Source organism: Netta rufina, assembly GCF_964035555.1.
Source record: "Netta rufina genome assembly, chromosome: 1".
In the NCBI taxonomy this organism is placed as follows: Eukaryota; Metazoa; Chordata; class Aves; order Anseriformes; family Anatidae; genus Netta; species Netta rufina.
Genome location: NC_140123.1, coordinates 161453447 through 161477416, shown reverse-complemented (window position 1 = coordinate 161477416; position 23970 = coordinate 161453447). Strand labels below are relative to the sequence as shown.

The window sequence follows — 23970 nt, the reverse complement described above, 5'->3', positions numbered from 1 at the left end:
TATCCAGGATACTGTATATTTTTTCATTAATGTCTCAACCAACCACCTGCAAAAGTCAACCACAATATTCTTTGTAGTTGTTTTCTTAGTTTACATTTCACTTTAATAAGCTGCTCTATTTTAATTTGCTGTTCAGACACAAGAGCTATGCTGGCCCCCAAAATTAATATTGAATTTTATTGTTGGCTGTCACCAAAAGATACATGTCTTGCAGAATTCCAGAGGAGAAACAGTAAGCATTAAATTCATTTACTAGAAAATAACTAGCCTACTTTGTGGTCTATCTAGTAATTACTATTAATGATTAAAGAAGGTGTGCAGATGATGGCACTGGAATAGCTGCCTATCCTGTTTTCAGTCTGTAATTGCTTTGTTGGCTGCTTCACATTATCAAGATTTTTTCACTGTGCTGGTTTAGTAAGTTTGACTTTTATTTACTGTATTTGCTAATACTGAAAACTAAAGCTTACAAGGCCAAGAGGTCTTCCACATCTTCTATAACTGATGTTAACTAGTGCAAGCAGGACCTCCTGGATTAGGACTGAGTGCAGATTTGCAGTATCTACTGCTGTAGCCTGATGTAGCATGTGGTCCTCTAACAAGAAGTATTCCCAATAAGGTGACTTATCAATATTAAGCATTAGGTTCTCAGAGGTTCTGAATCAATGTTGTTCCACTGACAAATTATCTTTCACATATTGTATATTTAAAATTTGATGAGAAATGCGTTACATTGAATATTGCTGTTAACCCCCTCAAACCTTTCATTTCTTTTCAAGATATTGCAGTTGAAAGTGAGAAGACATTGCATACGGTCTTACAACAGAAGGAAGCCAGAGGAGAGGTCAGCTGCCTAGCCACTGAACTTCAAGAACAGAAGACCAAGGGGTGATGTCTTCCTTCTTTTATACAAGGAGTCTTGAAGGTAGCCTGGATTGAAACAGTCCAAGAGAATAAGTAAGGGGAAGGTAGTAAATAAGAATAGGATATGGACCCCTTTGACTTTACATAGAGATTCCATGTTCAGCATCTCACAACAGTACTGAAAAACAACAAAACAACACGGACCAATAAAAACAAAAAGAAATATTACAGAAGAAAGTAAGCTAGAAAGAGAAAATCATCTCCTAAAATCAGTTTTTCGAAGAAAGAAAACATTTAGCAACATTCATAGCCACGTTGTCACTAATCTTGTATTGTGACTGTTCCTGGTCAAGTGTGCTGTATATCAAATCTGAATTAGCAGATAAGCAGGACACTTCTGTCCCCTGAAAATAATAATAATAATAATAATAATAATAATAATAATAATAATAATAATAATAATAATAATAGAATAGAAAAGAAAGGTGGAAAAATGTTTTCTTCAAAATGAAAGTCTTGTCTGTTATCCAACAAGATTTGCAAAAATAACATGCCTAACAATCCCTTCTTCTCCAACATGCTGTATCCTGAGAGTATACTGGTTCAGCTTTCTGAGACAAAAGCTCTGAGAGCCTTCTAGAGGAATCTGCACCCTTTGGAAGGCAGTCTTTCAAGTCCCTGTACCACTTCCTTATGGTCTTCTCTTATTAAAAAAAAATATAAGCAACAACCTTCTTTCTTCCTTCCTATCATACAAACAGAAGTGTCTCCATTTTAAGACACTCATGTTGCTTTGATATGTCTAGCTTTTTATATATGCCAGAGAATGGTACCCATGATTGTGCCATTGCTCTGCTTTTTTGCCAACATGCCAGCGTGAAGTGACTGCCTGCCTGTTTGCCATGTACCCAGCATACTGTAGCTGGCTTTTCCTGAGGGAATAAAAGTCTTTCAAGATATCTTCAACTTCTAGTTCTTAGTAAACTCATTCACCTTGGACTATAGGAATGACAAGCACAGGCTCACTCTTTCTGTCTGAGTTATAGCGTCAGGACTGTAACAAAACATGAAGAGGGAATGAACAGTTTTGCTGGTAGTGAGAAAAACTAGTTTTTCTTGGAAACCATTCTTTAATTTCCATGGGCTGCTTGCCCTTCATGTTTTCTTTCTGTTCTCCATTGGAGAAGTAGGTGTGAATGAGTGTAAGTCATCTATTGGCAAATATTCATGTGATGGTGTATTCCAGGGGTGAATCATGAGATCGAATTATAGGGCAGCAAAGAAGCCCTCAATGTTTTCAAATTTTGGATATCATCAATTTTAATACTGAAATTTGACCCTTAATAAGTGTTATCTTTGAAGTGCATTGCACTGCACTTTCTCTTTCTCCTACTTGCTCTCTCTGCTCCAAAAATATTCTGCCTGTTTGATATACCTGATACCATATCTATTCTTCTTCCTGTGTTGCTGCCTTTCAGGCCATTCTCAGAATCATCTATATGAATTATGAATGTGAATCTAAAAATTGCAAGCACTGAAGTAAAAATTATTCAAATAAATTGTTTTTAATACCTACTAATCCAGCTGTTCAACTTTACAGCTGTATGTAATTGTCCTCTGTAGACTTGAGAGAGAGCTGTCTTCTCACAGTTTCTTGGGCAGAGGCAGAAAACATTAAAAAGCCCTAATGTGGACAATCATCCCCAAAAATTAAACTAAGCTCCTGGCTCTTGGAACAAACTTCACCCTTCCCCTGGAGAATGTCTTAAACAGATTTCTTTTGGAGGCAATTCACAGCTCCATCTCAAAGCACTGTCACATTAGCCATTTGTTTTGCATTAGGGTAGAAATATTAGCAAATCTCCAATTTAAAGGTTGCTTTTCTCACTCAGGTTTCTTTCTGTCTCTAGTGACTACTCAGCAACAGAAAGCAGTTTTAGTCAGGGGTTAAGTGATCTGTGCCCAAACCACTTCACTGTCTGTATGTCTAAAGCCATACTGATCGGCTGATGGAGTACGTCTTCTTGGCCCTAGGCTACAGGTTAAGGTTTTATGCTAAGTTAACAGTTTCAAAGTTTGCAAGTAGTTTTTCTATACATTGTCAAATTGAACTTTTTTTTTTTTTTTTTTTCCATTGCTGCTTTTTGGTGTTTGCACAAAGATCTATGACTATACTGTTTATCCAAATATATGTTGCATATTGATTATGAGCTAATAATCAGTCACTGTCATTTTATTGTTGTGTTTTATGTTGTGCTTTGTTGTTGTTGTTTGTTTGTTTGTTTGTTTGTTGCTTCCAATAAATTGTTGGAAAGGTAAAAGCAAAGGTATTCTTACAATAAACATTTTGCACAAAGTTTGTTTTCTTCTCTTTGCACTGTATGTCACGGAACATTCTTCCAGCAGTTGTAACAATGCTGATCTCATTCAAAAATTATAATAAAAATGAAAAAAAAATGTAAATAAGTCTGATTGTATTTTGTCATATCTAAAAATGTAAGTAATAAATTTGTGAGGGAGGGTGTGCGCACTGCCTACTATGTATGATACTATTCTTGCTTTAAAGTATTTTTACTCTTTCTTCACAAGCTTAATATCTCATATTGGTTGGTGATGACTAGAGATTTAGAAATGATTCTTAGTGAATAATGTATTCATTTAGTTTCAGCTCTATTTCTGCATGTGATTTTGTCATGAACATCTTATAATTTTCCTAAATTCTTGAGATAATTTCTATGAGTAAGTTTTAGTGTATATATTGTTCATGATTACAAACATTTGAAATTCAACATCTAAGCTGTTTTAAAGAGCTTTGATTGGATGTATGAGTCATATACTGTTTTTCTGTTCCAAGACTGGTTAAAAGAAACTTATAAATTTTATTACCAGTCACATTTACAGGTTCAAAATTTGTTGTGTTCTTATTCTCCAATATGCATTTTAAAGGTCCTTTTCTGTGAACTATTCTGCTATTTGAATCCTTTGTCTGAATAGGAACACAAAATTATACTTAGAATGAGTCCAAACACAGCCAAGGTAGAGTCACAATTTTTCCAAGTATTTATGGAAATGCTTTTCAGTTAGCTATCTCTTATTAACTGGCCATTTCAAATGTGCTTTGACATACTTAACAGAAATTTCTGTGAATTCCCCTGGAAGGAGGACTTTATTTAGAATGACTAATTGAAGTATTTTAATGATGAAAAATGGTGGAGGGCGATTTAGAAAAGGTCATTTGTAAGTTTTAGGTATTTTGCACTGTGGTTAGGGAAAGGTACTAAGTCTTCTTTAGTGTCTGAGTTAATGTGATCAACATTGCAGACATAGAGTTAAGATGTACATATGTTTCGCATACTGTAACTTCTATAACTGAATCAAAAGTGTGTTTTTGACATATGAGTAATTATATACAGTGATTAAAAATTAAAGCTCTGATCCACTAATACCCCAAGGCAGCTGTTCTGTTTTGCTGATACATCATGCTGAATTAAGCTGGTCACTTTTGGCCTGCACACTTAATTCATATACTCCCTAATGGAATGAAATACTTTATTACATTTTGGTTGACCTGCCCTTTACCTCTAATAATTTGTGGAAGAAATAGAAACAAACGAAAACTATTAATTTCATTTTCCACAGTTGTGTAGAGGTTAGTATAATTTAAAAAGAAAGTTAGGTATAAGAATATGTGTATTAGTTTATCTCATTCCTGATGTCATTAGAGTCAAATTTAATACATAATAAGATATATCATGTAAATAATAAGTATTTAGATTTATTAAAAAACAGACTTTAGTGGGATTATTCACATACAAAACTCAAATATGCTTAAATTCTTTGTAGACTTTGAGTTTAGAAGTATGTAAGAATTGCATATACTCTGTGATTTCCACTATGAATTTTTGTGCTCTCTGGTAACTAAAAACAACTGTATAGTAGTCCTATCAGAGGAAAATTGCATATATTTTACAGCAAGTGTTAAGTGTTCAACTGAGTTTATTCAACTCAATTCACTACTATGGAAGTTTGCTTCATCAGAAACATTTATTCATACATCTTAATTGCCAATAATAATTGTAAAGACCCTTTTCAGGTGACATTGATTGGGATACTTTTATCAGCAAGGTGATTAGTAAAATGGTATCTTGCATAGTATCTGTTAAATTTACTGAGGTTAGTATATTATAACCTTCAGTTTCATTCACTTCTATACTCATAGGCAGAAAATAATGTTTCCAAACCTTATAACCAAATACTGCTTTCAGTTATATTTTCTCATTTCAAAGAAACTATTAAATTTCTGAAGAGTGATTCTGGAACTACATGAAAGTAACTGAGGGCAGAGTATGTCCAGTTTCCATGAAGTGCTATCCTTCTCCTGTTTGTAGATTTTAATTGTCTGGTTTTCATTTCTAGTTGTTAGCAGATGTTCCTTCTGGCAACCTTACACAAATCTATGAAGTTGTCCCTAGTAAATTATTGTCTTGAATATGCAATAGACACAATTAAATGAATGGTATTTTTTCAGAGCAATTCCAACACTTAGAACAGGTAATGCTCTGACAACAAACACTATCTTTAGAACAAAGTGAATTTTTCTATTTTGCCCTTTGTAGAGATGTGCTTAAAAATTTAGCAACACTATCTAGAACCAAAAAGAGTAACTACGGCTTTCTCCTTCTCTTACTATGTAAATTAATTTAACAAAATACACAAGGATATCCCTTATGTTTTATGATGGCTTGTTCTTCTGCCTTTTTTTCACGCAGAGGGACAACCATACCTTACATAGGATCCCAGCAGGAAAAACACTAGAAATTCCTGGAAGCCCTGCCATCTGTTGGAGCATAGCAGAATGGGAGCTCTCAAATATGTAGGAGTTTTTGGTCCATCACCTCTTCTACACTTTCTGTAAAGAACAGAAGATAACACACAGCCCTCCATTTGAATTTTGGGTAAGCCCCTTTAACATAATTCTTATACAAGGATGTTGCTGGCTTACCTGCGACCCTCTGAGATCACCAGCTTGTGATCATCATTATTTTACTATATTAAGTAAAAATAAAGTAGTGAAGATGTAGCAAACTAAATGGCACCAGATGAACACAGGTTTTGCAGTTTGTTTTCGTGTATGAGCTTCATGTCCTCAGACAATAGCTAAAGATCATTGTTAGTTATCAGTACACAGATTTTGTAGCATAAAAGAAATATAAAGATTATTCCTTCAGCAACTGAATTTATAGAGATAGTATCCTACTGACAACATTTTAAAAATTAGGGAAGCTTTATCAGATATTCCTGGCCTTCCATAAAAATACCCTTTGTCTGTTTCCTTATTCCATTTTTAAAAACAAATGTGGAACAGACTGGAGAGGCAGAATTAAATGACATGAAAATATTTCCCGTGCAGTCCCGTTTACTCTACTACTTTAGACAGATTATCATAGATATCAAGATAACCACTCTCTTTTTCAGTCTAGATAAAGAGACAGATAAGGCATATTTGTTACTAAGGATGATACAGATTTAAAATAATCTTCTGGCAAACGGCACAGTGAAATAAGAGTAGAAAGGTCACATTAGACAGCATCTGGGTGGATTGTGACAAGGAAGAAATGGAGATGAATGACTAGTTTTAGATTAAAGATTCTCAGAAGAGTCTTACAGTAGAGCAATCATCAGTGCAAAGGTGATTAAAATAGCACGCTTAGTCATGTTGTATCTACTAATCTGGAGATAGCACATTATTATACAGTGCTTATTCATGTATGTAGTGCATGAAGGCAGATCTGCAGAATTTTAAAATGGTATATTCCATTTGGCTTGTGAGTCAAGTGAAGATTATGGAACACCCATTTAATTGCCTCTGTAATGCCACAGCTGCAGCATGTGTATTTCTGCATTCAAATATTAGAATCTACTTTTCCAGCTATTTTAGCTCATTTTACCTTCATTCTCTTCACTCCCTGCTAAACCAGCTGCCCAAGGCCTACAGTGAAAAATGGCTTTCTGCAGTCTTCTGGAGGAAGATGAGGTGCCTCCTGCATCCAGCTGGACTGCAGTAAATCCTCCAACATTTCTTCTCAAGAGGAGAAAAGCTTCCATACTCTGACTGAAGAAAGCATTGCTGACATTCCTAACAGGCCAACACAGACTAAGCTGCTCATGAAATCTTCCTAAAATATTTTCATCTTATTTTAGTTAACATTTATGCTATCTAATCTATCCAGTCATCTCTTTTAATTCACAGAACTAATTCCTCTGATTCATAATTAGATGCACGATATGAAATTTCATATGAAAACATGCAGCATGCATACTGGAAAATTCGGATTAACACACTGTTGCATTACTTGTGGTTTACGTTATTCCACATCAGTTTTACAATTAGAGTCTTTATTCTTGGTATTTCCTGAACTGAGTGGATTCTAGTTTGCCTGTTCTCCCTGAAAAGGCAAAGTTGACATTGAACGTCCTGCAGTCACCAAGAAATCTAAGAAAATAGTTAAGTATTAAAAGAGATCTTCTCCAAATGTCTCCAAGATGAATAAACTATCCCACATGCACATTTTTATCCACTTTATGTTCATATTTTATTGTGCACATGGAGACTAATTAAGGCAAGAAATTCATTTAACTGAAAGTATTACTATCATAAGCAACAAACAATCTGAGAATGAGAATGCAAAACAGTGAGACTGTCTTATCTCTGATATTTTAGTTTTTTGAATTGGTAATGGTCACAAAACTAGAAGAAAACGATCAACATATTTAGAAAAAAAAAAAAAACTATAAAAATTAAATAATTAGAAAAATATGTGCATTGTCATAAGTTCAATACTTCTGTTTCTTGATTAATCAAGACAATAGTTAAACATGGAACATAGTCTTAGCGGGAGCTGTAGTGCCTGGTGTGAAGGCACTTCACAGTGAAGCCCTTTGTGAAGCTTTGTGAAGCCCTAACCTCTGGGTTGTTTACAAGAGACAGTGATACACAACTTACCTAGCAAAAAGAAATATAGCCTTATTGCACTGCTTTATTTAATTTTTCCTACCAAGAAGTTGTGTATGTTGGACAGGACACATCCCCAGTCTGGTGAGATGATGCTGCTAGTCACTGAACTATGGTGTACTGAACTGTGATGCATAGGCAAAATTGAAAAGGTTCTCTGGTAAAAAAAAAAAAAAAAAAAAAAGAAAAAAAAAAATTAAAGATAACCAATTATAAAACATTTTTTTACTCTTTCATATATGATTCTGAGTGATATTACCTGTTCCCCATTCTTTTTTTTTTTTTTTTTTTTTTTTTTTCATCTGACACAGAGGAAATTCTGTTGTAGTGCCTAGGTAAATGATTCCTCAGTTGTCATTGCTCTCAAATCCCTTATGCCCAAAAGATTTTTCTAGATTATCTTGCATACTTTCACTAATGAGGTGATTTCACTAATTTCACACAGCTGCCTACAGAACAAAACTATAAAAATTAGTTGAAGGGCTTTTTATATGTGTGTGTCTGTGATACGTTTCAAGCAGTGTTTCTTCCTTGTTCCAGTTTGGGCAATATATATTGATTAATTACAAATTCAACTAAGTTACAGTACAGATTCAGGTTTTTATGTCCTTTCAACCAACGAAATAAAACTATTACTGACATTTGCTAGCCCAAGGATATCAGCCCACTGTAAGGAGCTGTGCCAAGCCTGATAACATCCAGAGTAAATAGGCAAGATCTTTTTCTCTCTTCTTCCTCCTCTTCATCTGTGAAATGTATTCAACTCAAACAAGATATTGGCCTCTTCCCAGGGGATCCAGAACTTCATATCCCTAGAAGCTAATAAGCTTCTCTGTTCAGCAGCAGTATCATGAATATTATTCAAGAGTCAAGATACTGTCTGTTCTGCCAGAGAAAAGAAGGCTTTTGCCAGATCTTAATCATGAACCATATAACCTAATATTCTATGTTTAGAAACTTCTCTTCCAGATGGAGTACATTTCTGTTTCTCATGTTAGGATTTCTTCTACTCAGTTGGACTGTTTATGTTACTCTTTCCTGTTTTTCCCTCCATTTCTCTTCAAATAAGACTCAGAATTAGTCGACACAGTTACTGTAAAAATTCAAAATCCTTCTCAAAGTTAAGTCTCTCATTTGCAATAGGTAGTTTGCCTCAGGGTAAAAATCAGTATTTTTAGGTACTGTAGTGCCATTTTTCCCAGATGACTCCAAAAATATATTTGAAATTATTTTATAAGTACTCTGAATGTTCTGTCATTTCCTTTTATTTGAGAAGGCAGTAATTTTGATGGATTCACACTGCAAGGTTACATTTTAGACTTCTTTGCACTGATAGAAAACAGTGAAGTTTTGAAAATGAGAATTTTGAAAGGCATTGTTCCTTAGAGACTTTACTGGCAAGAAAAGAAATCATAAATCATTATTGCATAATTGTAAGGGCATATGAGAAAAGAAACAAAGTTCAATAAAACTCCAAGCTTCGTAAAAATGTTCATTAGAAAGAAAGGGAAGAGGGGTTTTTTGGTTTTGTTTTTGCTTTTTTCTCTTTTCATGAAAGAAATACCGTTCTCATTCTTTCAGCAGTGTAGAATTTTACAAGAAAAAAATCCAAGAAGCAGGGAAGTAAGTGTAAATACTGTCAGATGTACATTGGGGTGCATGTTTTTTTCTCATGGTTGAGAAATCCACCTCAGACTTCTAGGGTGCACTTGATCACAAGGTAACAATGCCACGATGCTGATGATAGCCTTTCTTTATTGCTGTCTCTTTGCCAAAGGGAAAGTGCTGTTCTGCAGGAGCACAGACCAAATAGCTTTGCTTTTGCTGTCACTCTAGAAGCTGAAGGAAGAACAGCAGAATGCTGAACATCATAGAAACAGAAGTGAAAAGGAGCAAATAGACTTAAAGATAAGAAAAAAAAAAAAAAGAAAAAAAAAATTTCAAGAGAAAGAAGTAGCATTAGGAATCAATGTGAAGTCCAACAAAATATTATTTTTAAAACCTTCATCTACTCCAATGCTTAGGCACTGACATTGTGTCTACTTTTTTATAAAAGACTGTTGCTCAGTGTTAGTGTTTTTCCTACTTCCATTCCCTTTTTAATGTTTAGGATTTGTAGCAAGATATTCTGATAAGATATGTAATTGTGGGAAACAGCTCATGGAACACAGAATAATAGATAAGCATTTGTATCTTAGAAGAGTATCATTGGATTAGTAATGAACTATATAATTTGATGCTGTCTTGATAATGATAGTAACAAAAGTGAATCATGGTAGCCCTAAGTTATCACTATTCTATTAAATCCTTGGACTGAAGATCACCAAAGTTTCAAGGGCTTTAGGTGGGATTTTTCTCTCTCTCCCTTTTCTACTGTCCAACTAATCTGATCACAGTGGTCTAGGATCATGGGTCAACTGTACCATATGGTGAAGGCTGCAGTTAGCTATGTTAGCATGCTGTGATGCCACATTCCTCCTACACTCTTTGCCTGCAATATGGGCCCCTAAATGCCTTTTACCCACTGCCTTCTTGGGTCTTAGGACACCATCTCACAGCTATTGTCTGCTTCAGCATTTGTAAGGGACTGGAGGGAATACTGCAGGCTGAGGGAAATGGTATCTTTCAAGCATTTTACATCCCCACTTTGGGGAACTACAGAGGTGGAATCAACTCAGCTTTCAGAAGGAATAACATTAGGAGGTCAAGGGACTGAAGGCAGATGAACAGTGCAAGACCAGGACATGCTATACAGAACAAAGAGCAATATTCATGTTGTGTTCTCATACTACAGTAGTAGCAGTGCCTAATAATTCTGTGCAATTCAGTATTGAGTTCTTTTAAAGTTTCAGTGCTATCAGTTGTGTAGTGTGGTGATACATTGTGATATTTTATCTACATTGATAAGGGTGTTGCTTTTTTGAGTAGCAAGGAAGGGAGAACTCCTTTTAGGTCATACATTCTCATTTACATTTACTTGCGGCTAGATGGTTTGAGGAATTAAGAGCATCATTCAAAGCCTGTGCTTTATTTTCAGATCTGAAATCCTTCAAACCTGGCAAAAGCTGTTAATACCAAGTTGTTAATACTGACATTTGATAACTCTGGAGTGGACTATATGAAATGTATTTCATGGCTGCCATTCTAGCTTCTATATTTGTCACAAATTGTCAGTGATGTTGGTTAAAAACTATGTGTACTCAAAGACAAAATTATTCACGTCTGCAGAACTGATGCTTCCAAAAATGGTTTGAAAAATGCTGGCAGAACTGTGGGGAAGTTTGCAATGGAAACTGATATGCTTATCCAGTAATGGAATGTGAGCTTGAAAGAATGAACAAAATGACCAAAAATGGTTTGAAAAAATATATAGGCAGTTGGAATCAGTTATAAGAGAGAAAAACTGAGCTAAGTGTGAACATGAACAATAAAAGAATATATAGTAATGAACAGATTAAAAAATACTAAGAGAAAATTACAAAGAACAATTCACAGGAAAATGAATAATGAATAGGATCAAAAGGTGGAAAATCTCAAAATTACTAGATAATTAATTTCTATTTACATTCTTGAGAGAAGGTCATTTTTAACTTTATTCTTCTAGAAGCTAGTTATTGACAGATCCTGTACATCTAAATGTCTTTTTTTTTGCAATTCTACTGTTAAATGACAAAATACATTTCAAATATATTTTATCTGTTAAAAGGTGGTGGGTACACTTTTCACTTTCTACTTACTATATAACAATAAAAAATGTATCTTTTCATGTAAACAAAAGCTAGTCTGCATATTTTTGAATCTAGTAATAGAGTAAAACAGATCCTACTATGGGACATTATTTTTCCTTTATTAAAGATAGATCAAGTTTCACATTAAAAACAATTTTACATGTACTTAAACACACAAAATCAGCAATGGTTTACTTACTTAGGGTAGGTTCAGTAAGATTACTTTTTGTGTTTTTATATCCTAATTTTTCCAAGTTTCAATTTTTCCACGTTTTTTCCTTCTCTCATTAGAAATTATGTTACAAAGTTTGTATCTTTTGAAAAGTGTCTTTAAGAAAAATTGCATAATATTCTGGACAGATACTGACACATCAGGGGATTTTGCCATGGTAAATATTGAGATATCTACTGAATAAAATTCCTGAAATTACAATCAAACACCACTGATTCCTTCATTCTTTTCCCCGTAGCTTGTAATATTTTCCAATTATTTCTAAACAGATTGCAAAATAATGTTAAACAGCAGGTGGGAACATTGGTGATTAAATGTGCAAGGCATATGAATAGGTCACGGTAAATAGATAGGCAATCACAATGGCTAATGTCTTTGGAACGTATGGAACGTCATCAAAACCTTCATGCATAAAGAAGAGAATGGAGGTGAGACCAGCCATTACTTCTACAGGATATTTTTCTGAAGTTCCTTCAGCTGGTGGGGTAAGGCTATTTTTTGGTCACTTCAGAATCTGCCTGGAAATCTAAATGACACTATCTTGGGCTCTAACTGCATAGTCTTAGATGTGGAATGTAAATATCTTTTACCATCTAGCAACCCTCTTTCTTTGCAATCAGCCATTTTAATGTTGGTAAAACAACCATGGGGGTATTTTAATAAGGATGGGTACTCTGGTAAGTCAAAACACGTCTGCATCATCCATAAAACTTGGAGTAAAAAAGATGAATTACAGTTTTTAGTCCCTACATTATATAGTCGTACATAGCTAATATTTGCCCTCTCTGCAGTAGACAAAAGACACTACAAGTTCTAGTTGATTAGGTATGATCAATCCATCAACATTAATAAGTATCTGAAAAGGTCCATTGTACCATGACATTTTGCTGTTCCACACAATGAAAAATGAAACTGTTCCCTGAGATAGGTGATAATAGTGGTATAATTCCAGACTGTATTCAAAAAGATCCACCTTGCTTCATGCTTCCTTCTTTCACAAAAATTTTTGCTGTTTATATGGTGAAGGAAGGTGTTTGTACCCCAATTACAGAGTAATATTTATTTCATATGTTATATATTTGTGGTGTTTGCACATCAGAAAGATGCTTACACAGAGGTGATGGTTGGGGACTAGATATGGAGAGGCTTTCTTAATTCTCTCAGCAGACTGCAAAACTGTTTCTTCAGATGTCCTCTTGGACATAAGGACCATGACCAAGTAAGCACTGTGCTTTGTTTGGAAAGCAGATTTTGTGTTGTGCATGTTTAATGTTGTGTATGAAATTATTGCAGACCATTATTGCAGACTTTGATTTTGTTAGTAAAATACATTATTAGAAAGCTATGCAACTTAATGGCATTTTTCAGTTAAATGTAATTCTAAAGAGCAATAAAGCTTTATAGTTTTCATAGAATCATAGAATATCCCAAGTTGGAAGGGACCCAGAAGGATCATCAAGTCCAACTCCTGGCACCACACAAGTCTACCCAAACATTCAGTCCATATGACTAAGAGCATAGTCCAAACACTTAAACTCTTACAGGCTTGGTGCCAGGACTACATCCCTAAGCTTTGATATATAACAACACAGAAACTGGAAAACAGAAGTGATGTGGAAGCAGTTAATGTGCAGGATGGATGCATATTTGTACAACTGTGAACTGCTACTATTTTTAGAGGGATCATAGGCATGCTTGTTGTGATTCATAGCATGAAGAGGATCTGTCTAGAGCAACTAGAAGAATTAAATTACTTTCAGTGGTCTGTGTTCTCAGGTGTTTTCAGGACAGGGTCAGATAGGCTGATACACTTTGATACACTTAAGCATTGTCATTCAAAGTTCTTCACTGAGCTCGCTTCTGCATCGTATCCAGTATCCATTCCTGAATACAACTTTTCCTGTCTAGTCTTCATTTTCTTGACTATTTCTGGCATTTTGCTAGTTCCTGTCCCTTATTCTTCTCTTTTAATATGTCTTCTTTTCTGTTGCTGTTCAGCTGCTGACTTGGAGGCGTAGCTGGGCTTGGTTAAAGCAACACAGTTCTTCTGCTTCATTCACTTTCTCATTCCTTACAGATGTAACAAGATATTAACTACTGGTACCACTTTTTCCTCTTCATCTTGTGTAGTGCTTCATGCTAAAAAAATGGACATTTTGCATTCTTTTTCTTATGGCGTATTCTCCAGAAAGAAGAGTAGGATTTAAGGATTTTTGTTTGTTTGTTTGTTTTGTTTTGTTTTGTTTTTCATTCTAGTATGCTTTCCCTACAGTGCAGTGTAACAATAGTCTTTCAGTGACTACAACACGTCTTACTAAGTGGAGGCAAAGGATTCAAAAGTAGTAGGACTAGTAACTTCATTTCAACCCATCTAAGACAGGATGCTGTTACACTGAAGACAGTACCTGGCAGCAGAGCTTCAGAATTAAAATGTACTCTTAATGAAAAAGGGAACACTGGAAAGTTGTGCTGCATTCGTACTGTTTAAGTGTCCTCTGCACATAATGATCATGGGATGCACCATCAAAAGCATTCTGTTAGTTTCTATGTGTCTTGTTCTAATTCTTCTTTCAAAGATCCTCTCCTGGAAAGAGTCCAGGGGGGGCCACAAAGATGATACGGGGCCTGGAGCATCTTCCCTATGAAAAAAGGCTGAGAGACCTGGGTCTGTTCAGCCTGGAGAAGAGAAAACTGAGAGGGGATCTCCTCAGTGTATATAAATATCTGAGGGGTGGGGGACAGAAGGATGTAGCCAACCTCTTCTCAGTGGTTTGTGGGGATAGGACAAGGGGCAATGGCTGCAAGTTAAAACACAGGAAGTTCCACACTGGCATGTGAAACAATTTCTTCACGGTGAGGGTGACAGAGCATTGGAACAGGCTGCCTAGGGAGGTTGTGGAGTCTCCTTTTCTGGAGATATTCAAGGTCTGTCTGGATGCCTACCTGGGCAGCCTGCTCTGAGGAACCTGCTTTGGCAGGGGCGTTGGACCCAATGATCTTTTGAGGTCCCTTCCAACCCCTACAGTTCTGTGTGTGATCTGTGTGTGATTGTTCTAGGAACAAAGATTTAGTAAAGGCATAAAACCTGAGAGTGACCAATGAATGTTATACAGCATTTTCCTGCTTTTTGCAGGCAAGGATAATAACATAGGAGAGCAAGTCAGCAGGGACCAATGCATATGCATGAATAGGCTCAAATAGATCTAGTTCACTGAGATATATTCAACCTTTTCCTCAACCCAGGACTGCCAAAGATAAGCTTCCATTATCAGATTCTTCTGAACAGGAGGAAAAATACATTACACTAGAGAAATGCTCTTTCCTTTTATACAACACATGATTAAGATATAACTTGCAGTATTACTAATTGATTCTCTATGAACAAGATAACAGATATGTGAAGTTTCTTCATTTCTTCAGCAGTATTCTGCCAGTGATACCAGATATAGTTCATAAACAGGATAAGAAAATTTATCACCCAGGCCTTTTTATTATACAGGGGATAAAGGATTTAAATGGTCCTTGAAAACCCACTCTCTCTGAGATTCAGAATGATTAATTCCAGGAAGATATCATGGGAGCTAAATGTTTAAACTAGACCCTGACCAACATCTTGATCCCATGTGAGTACCAGTACAATGCATTTCTGCATATTTACTGTACTTAAAGTGTCTAGACAAATTTCTATCTACTGTTGTAATATCACTAATCAGCTGAAGCACGTTATATCCCCACAGACAAATTTGCCTTTGCACATGATATAGTTTAAAAATGTATGAAAGGCCTTGTTAATTTGTACTCACCAGTAAAAGATGAAGTTCTGTCACGGGAACTTAATTCAGCCAGGATATAGCCTGGATCCATTTGAAAACTTGGCAGATTATCTTTTATTTCATTTATGTATTTTTCAACAGCTTTTGTAAGACTCATTTTTTCTAGAGGTTAGAGGAATGTGCTAGCAGTAGTTGCAGCTGCTCTTTTTTGAAATGCTGACCTTCTTTAGGATCTTTTTGATAAGGTGGGCTCTAACTATAATATTAGTCTTATCAATCGATTTGCCATTTATCATTCTAAGACCTCCTGTTCATAAATGAGACTATAAATACACATTTCATATTAATTAACAGTTAATTCACAATTTGATTAAGAAGTTTTAAGAACAACTTAAGTTTGTATTTCTTGGGATTGTTTTATCTCATCTTTATGACACCTATGGAAAGATATTTATTTCTCAGACATTATCCAGATGGATGATGTCTGAGATATGATATCCAGATATCTCCAGGATGGAGAAGAGCGATATAGGGCAATATGACTTGTCCTTCTTTGAGAATTTGGATTAAATTGATGACAGCAGCAGTGGACATATAGTTAGCATGTCTCTGACGTGTTCCAGTCCTTGAAGGATCTCTATTAATACTTTACAAAACAGTATTAATTAGATCTGGCTTCTAGGTCACCTGCTCAGTTTGGCAGAACAGTATTTCAATACCCATTCAACTATGATTCAAATATACTGTGACTGGCAGAGGACACCTGAAGAAGAAATGGATGTTACATATTCATATACTTTCAGGTTCCACTCACCTTATCTTTTCGAGGTGTAAGGTAGAGGGATTCTGACCAGAATGTTAATAGGATCAAAAAGGTTCTTCAAGTTGACAGAAAAGGGCTGAGACATTGGAAATACCATGACCTGCCTTTAGTGGCACTGCTTTCAAGTTAGGTATAAATTCAGAGGGGAGGGCTGATAGGAGCACACAATGGAAGTCTAGACAACAGCAGTTCTCTGGAGTATAAAGCTTCAACCGCTGTCTTAACTCTGATATAATACTACAGAAATAACATCCTTTTTTGCAAGATGGTTATGAACTAGGGGAAAGACTACCTACATAGCATATAACAAAGGCTCTAGATCTCTTTCTGTGAACTTTTATTTTATACCTCCATTTCCAAAGCAAAGGAAAATAGTAATATCTGTAGTAATTGTTTCTTTATCATGAAATGTATTCTGTAAAAAATGTATGTGTTATTTATAAATGAATATTCATTGAAAAAACTTTTGTAGTCCTTGCTACAACAATATCTTACAGCATTTATGTGTTTTTTTTTAACAGAAACTTTCAAATTAACAGAATTTAACCCCAAGTGTGTGGTTTAATTTAATTTTATGTACAAGAAAATCTTATTATCTCTACAAGTTATGGGCAACAACATCAAATTTGTGACCTTATGTTAATTTTCTACTGGTATATTTCTTGGACTTTTTTTTTTTTTTTCATTTAAAATATAGCCATGGTAGGTTCAAGGGCATTAATATTTATTTCTGAATGTTGTTACAGTGCCAAGTAGAAAAATGAAGATCAGAGCAAATCAGAAAAGGAGGGAGAAGTAGTATATTTTGATTTACAGATTGGGGATTAAAATATGTAGCGAGGAAAAAAATGTTGCCACTTTTACTGCTCTGTTTTCATACTTGAGTAATACTCTGAGTGTGATACAGCTTTAGAAAAAACTCAAGCAGCTGTAGGATTTAAGGACATTGGAGTCCTGGATTATTTCTCTTCTATTCTGTCATTATTTACAGAACACGAAGGTAGAGCAAAAGAAAAGTTTTCAAATCCTATTCAGCAAACAGTAATGGGAGACCTAGTTATTTTAAAGCACTTTGTACCAACAGGATTTGAGACTTTCCACAGTATTGTCAATTGACTTTCTTATAGACTATCAAATATTCAGACTTTTAGTACCCACAGATAACAAGATGAAGACAGCCACATGCGGACATTTCACTTGGTTGGACTCCGCTCACTTAAATAGTGTCAAAGGAATGTATGATTTATTGCAGGTCAAACCCAAAATACTAAATACTCATTGTGGTTGTATGGTGACTGCCAGGTGAAAATCTGGTCCAGCTTCTCATGCAGTGCATGTACAAATAGCCTGGTGCACTGAGAAAGGGTATTTTGTCTTTGATATTTTGTAGTTCTCTGTGAGTTCTTTGACAAGGCCCCAAAGGAATTTTTTGTTTGCTGTAATGTGCTAGAAAATACATAATACAAAGTAAGCCATATGTCTCTTCTCCCAGACATGAAACAAAAGCATCTTGTCATGGCTTTTAAGAAGCACAGGACTTATGCGTTTAGCAGATTCACAGCTGATGACCTTGTCACAAGCTAGAATTACAAGCTGCCAAGTTTTGGATATATCTACATTTAAAAATATGGGACTATGACTTAGAATGAAGGGGATCATAAAGCAGAAGAGAGCACACAGTTCCCTAAGCAGAGGAGACCAGATGTGGAGCAATGCAGTTTGGAATAATGGTAGCAAGGATGACTTGAATTATAATTAAAAAGTTACAACAACATAAATCATTATGAAATAAACCAATGCAAGACAGAATTTGACATAGGACAAAAATGATCAGTTTGTTCTATGAAAATCTTCAATGTATAGACAAGACCTGCATTTTGATAAAAGACTCCATTTCCTGAAATGTTTACTATTAATTTTGCAGAAAAAATAACCGTCTAAGATTTTCATATAATCACACATATACATATACTATATGTATATATATATATACTATATACATATTAACACTTAACATTTCAGTATGGTGATTCGATAGAAACTAACAGAAGCACTTCCACAACTTCAAAATGCTTTCTTAAATATGAAGAAACTAGCTATCAAAGAAGGTCAGCCAAAGCACTAACATAATTCTGTCAGCTCAAATCATGATCTAAATAGAAAATAATGTTTTACTTTAGAGCACTTTGAAAAAGTTCTTTCTTCCTCACACTGCACAGTCTGATTAGTAGAAAACATTAACAATACAGTTCTTTATTCCAATACTTAATCAAATAACATGAAAATTTTCAGCAATAAGTATCACTGTTTTGTTGTTGTGGTGGTTGTTTTTTTCTTTTTTAATAACTCAGTATGGGCACCATCCAAAGCCCATGGCAACAGGAAGGAAAAGTAATGATATCTTCCTGAAACCCATCAGCTCATTATGCAATTAGTTTCCTTGGAGATGACATCTGAACCCCTTTCTACTGAAAGTTTTCTATTGCAAGCATGAAGTGAGGGTAATAATAAATATAGCTGTTAAAGAAATTTGTCTGCTTTATCAAATGCAAGTTTGTTTATTTTTAATTAAAAAAAAAAAAAGCTTTTTTGAAGAAAAAAAAAAAGGTCTGTTTATTCTTTGTACATGTACATCATCCAGTTTTTGTAATTTCTTAACTAACTCTTGTCATGCTAGCAGCTAAATGTTTATTTTCTAAGATTTTTTTTTCACTGCTGCAATTTCTGCAGGAATGCATAGTAGCATATATTTTATTATGAAAGTCTGCCATGCCTAGACCTTGAGCTAACAGCTGAAACTACTGAAGTCCTTTTCAGTGACATTTTGCCCAGTACGTGCCCTGGAACTCTTTTCAGAATTAGAAAAAGACCCACTGAAATATTATTGTTATTCTAAATCCATAGAATATACACAGTTCTTGTTTTAAAATGGTTATTTAAATATTTAAATAACCATTCAATAATATATTTAAACATATTATTTAAAAATCTAATTATGAACTGAACTAACAGTCAAATAAAGAAGAATTCTTCTGCCTGTTTTAATAACTTTTCTTTTCTTCTTATTTTTTAGGTTATTGTTTTCCTGCTTCAGGACAGTCCTCCCCTATCCTTAATGTGCCAGAACTACAGGGCTTAGTCATCCCTTCCCCTTCCTCTCCTCCCCCAGTGACAGAACTTTTCGCTTACGCTTTCAATTCTTTCTAAAAGCTAAAGAAACATTTGTGTTCTGTTCATGATTTATCTATAATCCCCTGAAGTTCAAGGAAAACTTGAGTACAGTATTTTACAGAATATATGGGTAATAAAATGTGCCTCAGAAGAGCTTCTCAGGTCCCCAATTTAAAATTCTTGCTTTGCTTTTTCTGAAACTGCTGTTGTGGACAAGATCCTAAATAACATTTTAATGTTGATCACTGACTCCTGATCTAGGAAAACAGGATTCTGATTCTATTGGGAGCCCATTAACACTAAGTAGTTTCCCCAAAGAGTTACTACTGGGCAACATGGACACTTCCTCACCTGTAGGGATAAGCATTTGGCATCTGCATGCCCTTTTGTCTTTAAATTGAGAAGCCTGAGAATGACATTGATGCTAAGCTTTCATTGTGATAAGGCAAAGAAAATAATTAGTTTTAAACAGATTATTTTGGGGTTATGGGAGCAATTTTTTTTTTCCTTTTTCTTTTAAATGGCACAGGCATGGATTCAGGTAAAACCAAACCATATAGTAGCTTGGAGATTTTTATTTTTTGTTTATTGAAAAATGTTACCAAACTAAAACTGTTGATCCTATATTCTAGAATATAGCTGTTGCTCAGTTTAAGCACTGCTCTTGTGATGTCCAATCCAGATATAAACAGATGTCATTAAAACATAATGAATTAGAATTCACCAACCACCCTTTTAAAAACACTAGATTGGTTTAACTAAGCTGCTTAGAATATTGTCAGAAAGGGAGGAATTTGGGATCTATGGTGTCTTCATTGGTATTGATGGAGGGGGATTGGAATTTGTGTTCTGGTCTGACAGGAGGTGGGTGCCTTAGGCATTTAAATCACTATTTTCCCACAAAATACAGCTGTTTTCATTTAACAGTTATATAATAATAAACATTCCTGTAATACAAAGAGAGAATGTGGCAGAAATTCAGAACTTAGCTACAACAAAAAATAAATGCTCAAAACCAGACTGATTCCAACTAAGTCTGCAGCGTATCACTGTTGACAGTGCAGGTGTATTCTGTGGGGATGATCACCCATGCTTCACATTGTCAGTCTTGCCTGGGCACTCAACAATTTCAGTTCTGCAAAGTGCTTAGCAATTTTTGAAGTGCTTGTGGTTCTCACTGACTTGCTTTGGGTCACTACATTCAGAGGAATAAACCCAGAGGGACATACTGCATCCCTGCTAAAACTGGAACTGTGAAAGACAGATAATAAGAAAAAGTGATTGCTAAATAGGATGTGGACAGGAACTGACAATGCTCTCTACTGTAGGAAATTATCTGGTTTACTTGGCATGTTTTATATTTAGTATGCATCCTGGTGTTTTTACTGCTTCCCTTTTATGGGTTGTATTCTGTTTGTAAGAGTATTGGTTACTCCTTTTGTATTTGGAAGCATATATGCCAGATGTTTCCAGTTATGTGGAGGCTATCATTGATTAACATATTCTTTGAAGGATCAAATAATAATACATTGCAGATAGGAGTTTACAAAATATAGTCATTGTGGCATGCTATTGGATGCATCAGAAATAACTTCTAATTCTTTAAATTTGCATTTCACATATCTTGTCAATTTGTGTTACTGGATGCATTGAATTTTCTCAGCTTGATTTTGTAGTTATTTATGCTCATTGGCATATGTTAGTATATATTCTGCACAGTTCTTCTTTTCCAGAACTTTAACTTTATTGCAAAAAACAATATGTCTGGGTAGGGGAAAAAAAAAAAAAAAAGTAATATATAAAGTAATATATAAAGTAATATATAAAACAAGAAAAAATATGCAGCAAGTCTATGTTTGCAAAGTGAAGTTAAAAGAAGTTCTTAATTTTAAGCTTTGAAAATTATGAGTAACAGTTTACCTCCATGTTTAAGTACTAAACGTCTATCAAACAAAAAAAGGGAAGCGAAGGAGTATAATCTGAAGGTTGCAAATAGTATCCTGAACAGCAGCTCATTGTTGGTACAGGTATTTGGATTTAGGAATTATTTCTGCATTTTATTGTCACTCAGAAGAATGAAGTAAAGATGAGCAAACCATCTCACTCACATTGGGGAAAAGGCAGACAAGTGTTATTTAACATAGAAGAGAGAACACAGATGCTTATATTTTAAGAATACCTTCTGAAAGCACCAAGTTACTTTGGCTCCTCATGGATAAAGACTAGAAGACCTGAGGAATTTTCCCCAGATTTCTTTACTGACATGAAAATATTTTGAATTACACATGCTGGTGAAATTATCCCAGTAAATTTGATGTGAAATATATACATTAATGAAATGAGAAAAAAATAAATAAAGTGAGTTATCTATTTAGATAGGAGCATTTGGCCTTTAATAATTTATTCTGACATATCCAGGACTTGGATAAAGGTCATTGGCAAAGGCAAAACCCTTGGATTTGTGGTGTTTGTTGTGCTGTGTGGAATAAGGCGAGTTTTTATTCTGTGATGGACTTGGACAAGGCCCCGGCTATGCGGGCAGGAATCTTTATGGTGTACCTGCCATAATACCTTACACCAACTAATACATGCAAAAGAATCCTCACAGGATGAAGTGTGTTGATTAAAATGTGCTTTAGCCATTCTCAGAGTGATTTATAGTGAATGAAAACATTTTAAATAACTTAAATTAATTTCTGATAATTATCATGCAATAACAATTCAATGTGGCAAATATTTTGACATTTGACTAGGGTAGTTGTTATTGCACATTATAGTTTGCTTGAGTTTTTTTATAGCTTACTGTTAGGCAACCTGCCAAGTATCCATATAGAAATTAGAAGAATAAAATAAACTTATTGTTTAATTCTAACATCTAATTGCAAGTATTTCAAGGAACAGCAAATTGAGAATAATGTGATTACAAGTTATCAAATAAGATTTTTCCAGGAAGTTAAAAAGAAGACTACTTTCTTGAACTATATATTTTTTTTCTATTTGGTAAAAAAAAAAATAAATAAATAAATTCAAAGTTCCCTTCTGCCTTTCTTGGTTATGGTTAGCTGAGTTTCCCTTTAAATGGTAATGTCACTGAAATCCTTCTAAGTAAAAGGATCTGCATCTGATCCCAAATCATTTACTTATTAAAAGACACTAAATAAATACCGAAGAATGAAATGGCCTTCTGGCACTCTGTATTTATTGAACTAATTTATGTCCTGCTTAAATAAGTTCCAGTGTCAGGGGAAGTTAGTAGGAAAGTACTTATTTAACTGAGGGCAGAATTTGGCTCTTATAAATTAATCAATCAAACAGAGACATTTTTCTAAATTCCAGCTGTGAACACTGAAGCTGTGCTTTGTTTTCTAGCATAGTTAACAATAAAATGTCTGCAGGTCTTATTTGCTTGGACTACCGTGTGCCTTGTCTCTTTCATAGAATCACAGGTTATTTAAGTTGTAAGGGACCTCTGGGGTTCATGGGGGCCAAACCCCTGCTCAAAGCAGAGTCAGCTTAGATCAGCTAGCTCAGGGCCTTGTCCTGTCAAGTTTAAACATCTCTAACAATGGAGATTCAACAGTTTCTCTGGGTAATCATTCCCGTATTTCTCTACTCTCATTGTAATTATTTTTTTTCTGTTATCTAGTTGGAATTTCTAATGTTGCAACCGCCCTCTCGTCCTATCACTGTCCCCCCTCCAAGAAGAGTCAGGCAACATCTCATATGTTCCCGTTAGGTTGCTGAAGATAGCAATAAGATCTCCATCTAACCTTCTCTTCCCAGGACTGAGCAAGTATGGTTCCCTTAGTCTCTGCTCATGCAGAGGCTTGGATGAACATAACTGCTTGGGGCTTACACACATCTTTACTAATGACATGTAGGAGTGGACACTGTGCAGCTCCCTCCTTTTCAGTCTGAGGAGTATCCTAGGAGAAGACAGGCCCAGAAAAAAGAAAACAAACAAACAAACAAACAAACAAAAAAACAAACAAAAAAAAAAAAGACTTTTTAAGTACTAAAGTCCTCTGATACAACTGGGAATATATATTAGAACCCAACCCTGGTTGTGCCCCTGCACAATATGTATTCAGTGTTATGCTCATTTTACCATTAAACAACCTTTTCACATTAAAAGAAATTACTTCTTTCATAAAGATAAAAAATCTTTTTTGATGTGGTGTTCAGTTTTCCATATATATCTGATTTTTTCTAAGCATTTAAAAAACACTGCATTATTATGCTATCCATGCAGTAGTGTAATGTAATGTAATCTAATTTAAAGGCTTAAGTCAGATTGTGTACTTGGGTAGTAACACTCTCCTCAGCAATATCTCCTGAAGCTGAGCAGTTCTACTGCCTGGTCAGAA

General features: G+C 34.9%; 1 protein-coding gene across 14 annotated transcripts in view; it reads left to right on the top strand.

The window, feature by feature from the left end:
• ANKS1B (ankyrin repeat and sterile alpha motif domain containing 1B) overlaps window positions 1-23970 on the top strand; it is a gene marked incomplete at both ends in the record, with an annotated part of 436397 nt that overhangs the window by 305303 nt on the left and 107124 nt on the right. The gene's annotated exons all lie outside the window — the stretch shown is intronic.